Source organism: Oryza glaberrima, chromosome 5 (assembly GCF_000147395.1).
Source record: "Oryza glaberrima chromosome 5, OglaRS2, whole genome shotgun sequence".
NCBI classification, from domain to species: domain Eukaryota; kingdom Viridiplantae; phylum Streptophyta; class Magnoliopsida; order Poales; family Poaceae; genus Oryza; species Oryza glaberrima.
In genome coordinates, this window is record NC_068330.1 from 5618328 (window position 1) to 5630753 (window position 12426).

Below are 12426 nucleotides of genomic sequence, written 5' to 3' on the forward strand. Positions count from 1 at the left end.
ATTTTAATACTCATTGATTATATGTATGTATACACTATTTACTATTTATTTTATACTGGATGAGTTAATTTTTTCTTGATATTAATGATAAAAATATTAATACTTCTATGTTGAGAATTACTCCTTACTTTTCTGTCACATCGTACTAATTTTAACTAAACTTCCAAACTTCAGTGTGAACTAAACACAAACACAGCCGTAGCTTTGTTTAGTCGGTGGACACGAACAGAACAGCTGAACAAATCACACATGCTTTTGGTTGATATGGCCACACAACAACCCTCATCATTTTCTCATTATATAGACTCAATACGAGCAAGGCCGAGTTTAGTTGCAAACTTTTTTTTCAAACTTCCAATTTTTCCATCACATCAAAACTTTCCTACACATATGCCATGTTTAGTTCTAAAGTTTTTTTTCAAACTTCCAACTTTTCCATCACATCGAAACTTTCCTACACACACAAACTTCTAACTTTCCCGTCACATCGTTCCAATTTCAACCAAACTTTCAATTTTGGTGTGAAGTAAACACAGCCATATAAACTTCCAACTTTTCCGTCACATCGTTCCAATTTCAACTAAACTTCTAATTTTGGCGTAAACTAAACACACCCCAAAGCAATAACAAACCAGCCAATCAACTTCGGCGAGACTGACGCAACACAGCCACGATCCAGGACCTATTCTCTAGCCACGAACTAAATCACGTAGATACATACTCCCTCCGTCATATAAAAAATCAACCTAGTACTGAATATGACATATCCTAGCATAACAAATCTGGACATACATCTGCCCAGATTCGTTGTACTAGATTATGTCACATCCAGTTCTAGATTCTTTTTTTTTTTGGACGAAAGGAGTACAGGTATAAGCCTTGCCACCCCGCAGATATTTGACACCTCTTGTGCAGCCGCATCCACACAGCTCTCAACACGCACATATCACACGTACAACCATGCACTTTCTCAGATGCCACGATGCAAGACCTATACAAGTATATGCTGCATGCATATGACCAAACTAAAAATGCTTCTACACTAGAGATAGCAATGGGCTCCGTTCACCGTTTCTCCGCGGTGAATTCACCTATTAGGTGACGAGGATGGTTAATATGTATTCACCATGGGGAATAAAATGGTTAAAAACCTTTCACCATCAGGGATGACGGGGGCGGGGACCCCGCGGTGACTCGATTTTACTGTACAGATGACTAAATTTAGACTTTTTAGACGTTTTGGCCCATAATATTGAAGCCCATTTACTAGGCATATATAAAAGCTAACCCTAAATCAACAGGTCAAACTCCAAATCCTCCATCCAAAATCCCCAATCCTCCCTCTAGATCCACACGGCAGCACGCCCGTCAGCCTGTGCCAGCCACCACCGCCATCCGCCAGTCCGTCAGGAGCCAGGCGCGCCGCCATGCACCTCCAATCCGCCAGCCACCAGGCGCACCGCCGCTCGCTGCCTTCTCTCGCACGGCGCGGGCGTCCGTCGGGAGCCGCCGGGAGACGCATGGACTGAATCCGCCGTCGCTGGCAGACGCCATCGCCAGGACCTGCCGGCAGCCTCCGTTGAAACGCCGCCGGGCGCTGCGCCTACAGCCGTCTTCACCGGGAGCCGCTGACAGCCTCCATCGACACGGCGCCGGGCGCGGCGCTTGCAGCCGTCTTCACCGGGAGCCGGCGGGAGCTGCCGTCGCCGCACCACCGGGAGCCACCATCGACTTCCGCCAGCGCCCTCCGTCTTCACTCGCCCATAGCCCCGCACGTCGTCCGCCGACCATGGCTTCGGCCTCCCCCCCTAAGCTACGAGCCTACGACAGCGACGATGCAAGGTGAGCATGCTACAATCCCTAATCCCTTCTCTGTACTCGATAGACGTCTACCTCTAGTTCTTCTCCGTCGAGTTATTCGTCTTCATGTGATTGTGATCTATAATTTGTTGATTTGTTGAGTGGAGTATTTTGGATATATATTGATATAATGTGACTGTCAATATGTTGTTTAACCGGGGACGGGTTCACCACGGGAAAAATTCACTACGTGGTGATCGGGGCTAGAGAAATTGTAGCCCCGTCGTGGTTGACGGGGACAGGGACGATGAAATTTTTTCACCGCGGTGACGGGGACGCGGGTGTAACCCCCGATGGTGAATTTACCATTGCCATCTCTATTCTACACTAATGAAAAGATTAATTGTGAGTAACATCCTACGTCTAACACTTTTAGATGGAGGGAGGGAGTACTACCAAGTTAGTGTCCCCTCACTCGCCACTGCATGATCGAATGTCCGAAAAGCTCCTCATGGCCGCACCGATGAATGTCATCCCCTTACCTGTCATCATTGGAGCTAGTCTTCCTTGCCTGCTGCCACTAGATCCGGTCATCTCCTTTAGGATTCGGTGGAGCTAGTGGTCGCCGTTGTTGCCACCATCCCTCTACAGTAGCCAGTGTTGGTATTTCTTAACGATATTACTAGAAATATTCATTCCCAGCAATTGCGCCAGAAATAGTCCTGGTATATTTATGGTTATCCGCAAGCGCACGGATATATCATTATAGCATTTCACCCGGAAGTACTTCAAGGTATCGTATTTTTAATGTCAAGGGAAGATAATAAGAGTGAGCATTGCTAATGCACTTTATACGTATATTACTTATAATTGTCAAAGCCTAAACAGGGGTTAAATGTAATATAAGGGTAGAGTGACATGAAGCAAAGCTATTCAATCCTCATAATGAAATAATTCTAAGTGGAAGAAGAAATAGAAAGCATTCAATTCCTATACTTCTAGTATACACTCAAATCCTAGTTTGCATATGCTAATGTACAATCATGTGGCCAATACCCCCTAACAGTGTCCTCCTGGTACTTTGAGAGACCACCCCGGGTTGCCGAGTTCCTTACGACAACCTGTCATGACCGTCCAACCGGGGTTAAATACGGAGGAGTACCCTCCCCAGGAATTTGTCTTAGGAATATATACTAACATGGAGGAATATCCGTACTGAGCTGTCACCATCAGCGGCCCACCTCTACTATCCCGCAGCATATATGCCCAACTAATGATATTTAATAATCTAAGCACCATGCTTATATTATCAAATACTACTCTATACCCGTGCAGTCGACATAGAGCAACTGATAAATCAGACATTAAACCCGCACCATAACACCTCTCTGGTAGACTATCCACACAATTAATATAATGCAAAAATAAAGTAAGACCAGTACTCAGACTAAGCAAAGTACCGAAGATATATAAAGAAGAATATTCATTAATTCGGAAAGTATTACAAAAGAGATTACAAGAGCTGCTAGAGCCATATCGAAAACTCTTCCGAAGACTCTGAGGACTTTCGAACACTATTCTATACTATTCCTCTTAGCACCATACTATTAATACTAATGTATGAAGAGGAATTTAGCTTGCTTGAGTGTGTTAAGAGAGTGAATGAGCTCCTCCTTTTATAGGGCCGGTATGACGGTTGTAGCAACGCGAAATGTCGGTTTTGCCCCTGTAACCGTCATTGGAAGAGTATCTGGAGCGTACACGTGGAGGGCCGAGCTGAGCCGTCGCCACTAGGGTTCGGCCGAACCCGAACCTGGGCCTGTCTAGTAGGCCTCCAGCTTCGGTCAGACACTGATAGGTGGGTTCCTTAGGCGGTTGTGACAGTGAAAGTCGGTTTCTGACGGTTACACCTGACTTGTGGGCCTATCTTAATCCATTTGCTTGCTTAGGAATGAGGTCTCTTGACTTTCTCTTTATTTTATTTGATAAATTCCCGCAACATGTTATTCTCCAAGTATAAGTGAAACTATATTATTTGAAAACAAACATGCATTGTAAGCATAGCTAGTTCTCCATTATATATTTTAGTAATATTGGCGGTCGAAATTTGTCCGTAACGACTGTCAACCGCCAATCTCCTCCCCTTTTGGCCAAATCTGGAAGGAGGAGAGCCAGATCTAGGAGATGGCAGGGGAATAGAGGAGCCCCTATGGTGGCCCTGGGCTTTGCTCCTTTGAGGGTGAGGAAGAGGGGATCGAGGGAGCTGAGCGAGAGGGAGGGTCGAGGGAGAGAGTACTTAGCGTGAATACATGGTGGCTCTGTCGATTTTAATAATGGTTGCTTTTAACGGCGGATTCGCTATTTCATTTGCGACGGACTTTTGGATTCCTATCTTTCACTTTTCGTACGTAGAATCTTGCATAGGATTCGTGTTCTTGCATATTTAATTTACAGTTACACTAAGTACATAACACTTAAACTCAGTTAACTCAGTTAACAGTGCGCTTAAACTCAGTTAACAGTGCGCTTACACTCAGTTACATAGTACTTGCACTCAATTACAATGTACCGAAATTAGATTATTTTTTTACAATAATGTTTTCTCTAGATTTAAGATTTTTTTACATGTTTATTTTTTTTTGTTATTTTATCTAAAACGGGCTATATCCTTTGGTTGAAATTCTGCAAGATTCGAAACTATAAATTTGTCAAAAGATTAATAGGTAGTCTTATTTGCAGGCGGGTCTCTTTAGGCCCCGCTTATGAAAATAAGGGTATTTTTATAAGCGGTCCCCTTTCAGGTTAATAATTTTTACAACCAGGGCTATATCTATAGGAACTTCTATTAATTTTACAAGTGGGATTTTTTAATCCGTCTGGAAAATTAAAAGCTAGATATTATAAAAATGATTTTGTAGTAGTGCTCTATAATTTAATTTTTATCCCAGATATAACGATTTATTACTAGCTAATAAAAGATGAGTTTTACCATTAAATTACTATATTAGATGTACTACCCTTGATTTTATTATAGTTGTCAACTAGTCCGGATCTATCCCTCACCTATCTCAGGGCAAGTACTATAGGTATTTAAGCACAAATCTCCTAGGTGCCATCTAAGCTTAAATGATGATGTGGAGGAAAGAGGAGATGAGAGAGAATGAGTCATCCCTCAGAGCAGGTACAATAATAGGCTATAAGCCAGCTACAAACATATTTTAAGTAGATAAATGAGGAGAGAGAAGAGCAGCGGGCTACAGATTTGTAGCCAGCTATAGCACGAACTCCAAGATGCAGTGTGTGTATGACAGGTGGGACCAGGTATTTATAGTGTAGTATGTAACTATTGTATGAATGAGCTATCAGATTGGTTATAGATGAATTGGAGCTAGTAGTTGGCTGTACTATTAAACGTGCTCTCATGCAAGGGGCAACCTCTTCACAAACTTTAAGGAGGAAGGAGAAAAGAGTGACATTGATTGGATGAGAGTGAATAAAATAAATATTTGTATTGTATCGAGACTAGTATATTAAAGGTAATGTGGTGTATGAGTTGCCATCTAATTAATTAGTTGATGATGTGGATAATATTAGATGCGACAATCACCTCAATCACAAAACTCAAAAGGTAACTAATAAACCTTTTTCCCATCTTTTTAATACTCCCCCCATCCCATTTTAAGTGCAGACATGGTTTTTCGCGTCCAACTATGATTGTCCGTCTTATTTGAAAAAATTTTGAACAAATTTAAAAACATAAGTTTATGTTTTATCATCTCATAACAACAAAAATAGTAAGGGGCTGTTCAGATTGATGCCATTTTTAACCATACCATTTTTTGGCAAAATTGTCAAAAAAAAATGTATGCGTTTAGTTTGTTGCCAAATTTGATGAATACATAAGAAATCCTGCTAAAATTTTAGCAATATTGTCATCTTGCCAAAATTTTAATATTGGTAAGGTTTATTTTGTCTACAATCTGAACAAGCCCTAATTATAAAAAAATTTCAAATAAGACGGAAGATCAAAATTAGGCACGGAAGTTCATGGCTACACTTAAAATGGGATGGAGGAAATACTATAGATTAAAACTATAATTTTAAATAAATAGTGGAAGTATTTACTGCAGACACTAGTACACTACCCGTTGAGACTGCACTGTTAGATCCACTTACTGTTAGATCTGGGACATGCATGCATGCTGCCAATGAAGCAGCTGGCCAAACGCAGTCGATCGCCTCGAGACAGCCATGTACAGCACTACGCGTGTGAGACTGTGGAAGGGAGTACATTATAGGCCTAGTTTATTTCCCAAATTTTTTTTCTAAAACCATCACATCAAAGCTTTAAACACATACAGATAGTATTAAATATAGATAAAAATAAAAACTAATTATTGCACAGTTTTCATAGAAATCGCGAGACGAATCTTTTGAGCCTAATTATTTCATGATTAGCCATAAGGCTCAAAAGATTCGTCTCGCGGTTTCCAGGCGAGTTATAAAATTAGTTTTTTAATTTATGTTCGAAAACCACTTCCGACATCCGGTCAAACATCCGATGTGACACCTAAAAATTTTCTTTTCGCGAACTAAACAGGGCCTTAGGTATAGGGCGCAACTATATAATGTAACTAGTTCTCTAATTTTGGTTTTTAATCTTTACTTTGAAGATATCTAAGTCTGTTAAATGTATGCATGGTATTTGTTGAAATGATGATTTAAACGAGAAGGTAATAATTTTTTTGGTCTTTTTGTTAGTTATAGTTGTGCTTTATATTTTAAAATGGATAAAGTATTATACTATTAAGTATGGAAAAGGGATTAGCAAAATATATATTGTGTACTTCCTCTATTTTATAGTATAAGACGTTTCAATTTTTTCTTAGCCTAACTTCTATAAGTTTGACCACGATATATTCAATGTTAGATTTAATAAAATTAATTTGAACTTATGAGAGCTTGACTAAGAAAAGAAGTTAAAGTCTTATAATATAAATGAGTACTTTCTTACAATGATTTTTTCAAGATTTTTTATAAGAATTAGTTCACTTTCTTCAAAATTTTGTCAAAAAGTTCATGTTCTGTTAGATTTGAATCCTATGGAATACTTTTGTATCTGGTCACTGAAACGAAAAATATAGACTTAAGAATTATAAGCAATTCATTTAAAATGTTCCAATCTCATAAACTTTTGAAACATAAGGTTCTTAAACACACATGAATTGGAAAAATATAGGATTGTGTGTTTTAGCACCTAATCTATAAATTGGAAAAACACACAAAAAAAGCATGAATAACTGTTTGGATAGATCTATCGTAGAAAAAAAAAACCAGACATCAAGAGAGAGATAGACTCAAGAATTTTTTTCCCCTAGAACTTTAACTTCAGGTTAAAATTCCTCAAATATCCCCATGTGTTGAGCAACCCGTGAAATTTCATAGGAGTTTTGTTGCTAGCTATTCCTTCGATTCAAAGGACCACTTAGAAATTTTTCTCATAAGATTGAATTTCTCGAAAACTTCAAAAGAAACCTTTGTTACAAGAACATCGAATTTCTTGTTAATCTCTTTGATGATAGCACCAGACCTTCTTTCGACTGAGGTGGGTTTGGCCTCCTAATAATTGTTACCGTACGTAATTGTATTGAATTAAGAGCACATCATTTACACAATGTTTTTAGCATATGCCTATCCATCATTTATATAATATATAACATATATTCATCCATATATATATTTCGTAGAAAAACATGGGAAATATTTTGTTACTAATTATTGCGTCAATTAGTACTACTGGCCCCCTCACATATTGAGCTCGAACATGCATTGAAACTACTAACTATTGCGTCAACTAGTATTTGAATAGTGCATAATGATACTATTTTCTAGAGCTGCCCGTCCTTTCCTCTCTCTCTCTCTCTATCCCTCTCTCCACAATTTCCGTACTTTTCCATGATCTATCCAAACAACGCAAATATGCAAATTAATCATTCCTAGAATTTTGCAACGTTTTATAACCTTCTGTTTTGCACATGCACATGCATTTCTATCCAAATTTTATTTTTCTTCATGACATTGTATTATATATACTACATCATTCCTAAGTTGTTCTAAAAAGAGCTCCTAAAAATATTGGGAAATATTAAGAGTCCATACGACCAACGATGACTCCACGTGCAGACACCAATTATTAGCCACCCGGCCCACCACCTCTGGGCAATATTACTGTGCAAAATATCTCATGTTTTGGATGTCCGGATGCTATTTCTTGCTCTGGTTCTATCGAAACTCGGTACTACTAATTATAATTAAATATAAAACTTATTAAAGTTATTAAGTGGATCGATTTGTATGGAAAAAAGTCCATTTATTTCACCCCGAGCATTTAATCATCTAAATTATTTTTTTGTCATTTTACACCTTAAACTATTAAAAATGACTAACTTTAATCTCTGACGGTATTTCTCCTTTTCCTCTATCTATATATGTCATATTTTGCAATAGAATTTTGGTAAGATGATAGAGGCATTACAACTTACATCTCGAAATTTTCTTAATTTTTGAAGTTGTTTACATTGCTTCGAAGCACCTAAGATTGATTGAAACCATCTAGATTTTAAAGAAAGCAAACATTAATAAAAAATTAAGAATATTTTTGAACATCCATGATGGTGTCAACTATAGCGATAAAATAATTTCAGCTTAAAATATAACTTGTATAAAGTGGAAAACAAGATAAATATTATTAACTGAACTATGTTTAATAGGTTAGTGTAAAATGAGCCAAATAATTTGCTGAGGGTAAGGGATCCAAAGAAAAAGTTTAGGGGAGTAAACATAATTTAAGTATCCACAAATATAGCTGGACACTATGGGTCCTGTCCATGGGTCCGTTTGATTTGTAAACAAATATAGGAATTTTGAAGGATTTCAATCCTATAAGAAATTCCATATGAAGATATTTGAAATAAATGATTTAATTCAATCATATCCTTTAAAATTCCTATGAAATAAACAGTGCTATAGAGATTTTGGAGAAAACATAGCAAGAGTTCTAACCTCTTGAAAAATTTCCTTCGAGACTAGCTCTCTTATTTGATTAGCGTGTTTTTTCTGTGGTCCAAGCAAATGATTATTCCTATGTTTTACGATTATTTGTTTTGCACTTGGATTTCAGTCAAAATCTTTTTTTTTTTGAGAAAAACTAACCCACAGGATTCCGTTGCCGCGAGATAAATTAATCCCCATTCCCATACTCACTCCCCTTGTCTCCCTCTCTCCTCCATCATGGGCAACCTTTCTCTCCGCCTCGACTTTGTCTCGTCTACCCGCGAGTTCCTCCTCTCTGCCTGCGTCGAGCAACGCCGATGTCTCCGTCGCCCGCTTCCCACGAGCCACCAGCGCGGCCGTCCTTGCCCGCTGCTCCCGCTGCCTCCTTGTCGGTGAGTGTAGGTACGACCATCCTCTTTCTCATCGTTCCCATTTTTTTCTTTGCCTCAAACTCAACTTCTCTGGTAGATCTGAAAGCTTCTCTTTTGGGCTTAATAGTAGCTTGCTTTGAACGGAATTTGGAGGAGTTGTTCAACTGAGGCTCCATGCCCCCCATTAGGTCCGCCCCAATGGCTCATCTGCTGCCGTAGCAGAAGGAGAAGAAGCCAGCGGTCCCGGTGCCTTGGTTGTCGCAACACTGGCGGCAACCTGCTCTGGGACCTCTCATTCCATTGCTATTTTCCTTCGTTTCGTAAAGTAGAGAGGCTCGCAACACCGACAAGGAATGAAGTCAACAGAGCTAGCGTTAGGGATATGAGCAGTGTCGCAATACGATAATAGAATGCGCTTTACCAAATAAATATCATCTTCTTTGGTTTGGATATGCGATTAGGATTGTTACCTCATCTCCTTCGCCGCCAACTTCAAGATGAAGTTGCTGCAGCGCGTGTTCCTGGAGATGGTCGCGGCCGGCTTTTGGCTGGACCTCACTACCTTGGGGGTATCTTGAGGAATCATGGCTGATACCCACAAGTATCATGCCTGGTACCCAGGTACCAAGGTCTGATACCTAGGTACCATGCGGTATGTACCCAAGGTACCAGGTACCGGGTACCAGCCAGTACTCAGTCAGTAGCAAATATACTAGGTACCAGGTACCAACTGGCACCCAAGGTACCAGGTATCGGGTACTAGCCGGTACTCAATCGGTACCACATATACCAGGTATCAAAGAGAGAGCGCACGTGGAAGTAGGAAGGTAGTATCACTTAAAATATTCCGTTCTAACGTGATCCTGTTCTGTATTCTTTCTTTTTATTTTCTATTCTTTCGTTTAGGGGAGATGGTAATCTAAACTGCACGTACAAATTTAACATTTAGGCTAAGATTTTTATTGAAACGTTGGATACCTTGGAATGTTTTACACGAAAATGATTACATTTGGCATCAAATAGGTAGAGGTACATACTCCTACTACTGTACTCCTACGCTAGAGAGGATGCCGATGGCAGTGGAGGTGGAGCAGATTATTGGAGAATCGAATCGATGATATGATCCCTGTGCACTGCAATGGCACTCGATCTTTCCATCACATCAACTGGTGGTGTAGTCTGCCAGAGTGCCTGTCAAAGTCGCAGCTACTAGGAGTAGTAGGGTCTCCATGGCTCCATGGCGTCTCACCTCGGGTCGACGGCCATCGGCATTCGGAACAGTAGGCTGTAGGCAGGCGACTGGCACAGAGTAGGCGCCATAGAGTAGCTGGCTACCCTCTGCCATGTAGTACTACCACGCACATTGTGGTTTTAACGACACCCAGGATGATAAAGTAATATGGTCTCTATAAAACATTTACATCTCAGCAATAGACTAGATTAATAGTAAACCACCTCAATAGTATGTCTATATGGATATCCATAGCTCTCTAATCCATTGCCTCATTTTCCTCTATAGACTATCTCTAGGTTAGTAGATAGCTTTACTCTCTCTCTCTCTTTATTTAATCTCTTCCATGTAAGAAAATATGCTGACATGGATCTCTTCTAGATAGCCTATAGATAACCATTGCGGGTGCCCTAAGAGCAGGTACAACTATAAAACAATTATAAACACACATCAAAAAAATAAAAAATTAGATAGAAGAGTAGCGGGCTATATATATATAGAGAGAGAGGTAAATTAACTGGTGCTACATGGAGTATGGGCTCCAAGATTCAAATTAAGTATATACCCAATTTGAATGAGTATGAAATTTTTTAAAATGTTTAGATATAAACATTAACTTCTTTACTAACAAGTTCAAACAAGTTTGAACTTTTATTTTGGTTAGATTTTGGTTCTAGGTATATAACATCCAAACATATAATTCGTTAGGTATGTAATAATGAATTGTGAAATAAAGTTGAGTTTGAGTTGTTTTGTTGTTAGGTATTTATATGAATCAAATTTATATACCTAGGTATATACTCACAATTTAAAAATTTTTAAAAATTTAAGAGAATTTATGTGTTTTATACCTTGGAGCCCGGGCACCATGAAGTCCTATATATATATATATATATATATATATATATATATATATATATATATATATATATATGACAGGTCACATCAGTTATCAACAATGTAGTATATTATATATATGTTTATAGGTAACTATTGTATGTATTAGCTTATAAATTAATTATAGATAATTTAGAGCTAATAGTTGGCTATACTATATATTAAACTTGTTATAATGCACTTGCCACTCACAGTAGAGAGACTACTCTCTCCAGTTTTCTTCGACTCTAAATTCCAACTTCTTTGTTTTTTTGTTACTACGTTTTTGAACGATATACATTTTATGAAAATTTTTTGTATAAAAATTATTTAAAAATTTTAAATAAATATATTTTTCAAGTTTATAATTATTAATACTTAATTAATCATGAGTAAATGAGTTTTTGTCTTGCGTGCACTAAAATCGAACACAAAGTATTTATAAATTAAAATACTTTGCACGTTTCATGAAAAACAAATCTAAAATAAGATGTGACACAACTTAATACTATCTCTGTTCTAAAATGTAGCTATTTCTAGCACAATACATTGTCTCAAAATGAAGTTATTTCTCCACCTACCTCCTCCTCTCAACCAATTACAAACCATTTTCCTTCATCTACTCTCTCTTCTTAACTAATCACACACTTTTTCTAATCATTCTCACAATACTTTCTTAATATTTGTGCTAATCTTAAAGTGCTTATATTTTAGAACGAAAGAATAACTACGAATCTGGACAACTCTCTTTCTAGATTCATAGTACCAGAATATAAAAACCTAGCATCGGATGAGACACATTCTACTACTACGAATCTAGACAGGTAATACTAGGAATTTGGATCGTGTTGATCGAGAGTCAGATCATGTGTATCAAGTTGACATATCTCATGGATCTTTGAAGAATTCCTATCATGATCTCTAATTTAACCTCTTGAGATTTTTCCTTTGCATCTACCTCTTTCATACTCAAAATTTTGTGTTTTTTCTATGCTTCATCTAAATGATTTTCTGTGTATTTTTATTTCTTATAAGATTTAAGGTGTGATGGTATTCTAATCATGCATTTTTCATGTTTATTTGTTTTGAGAAACC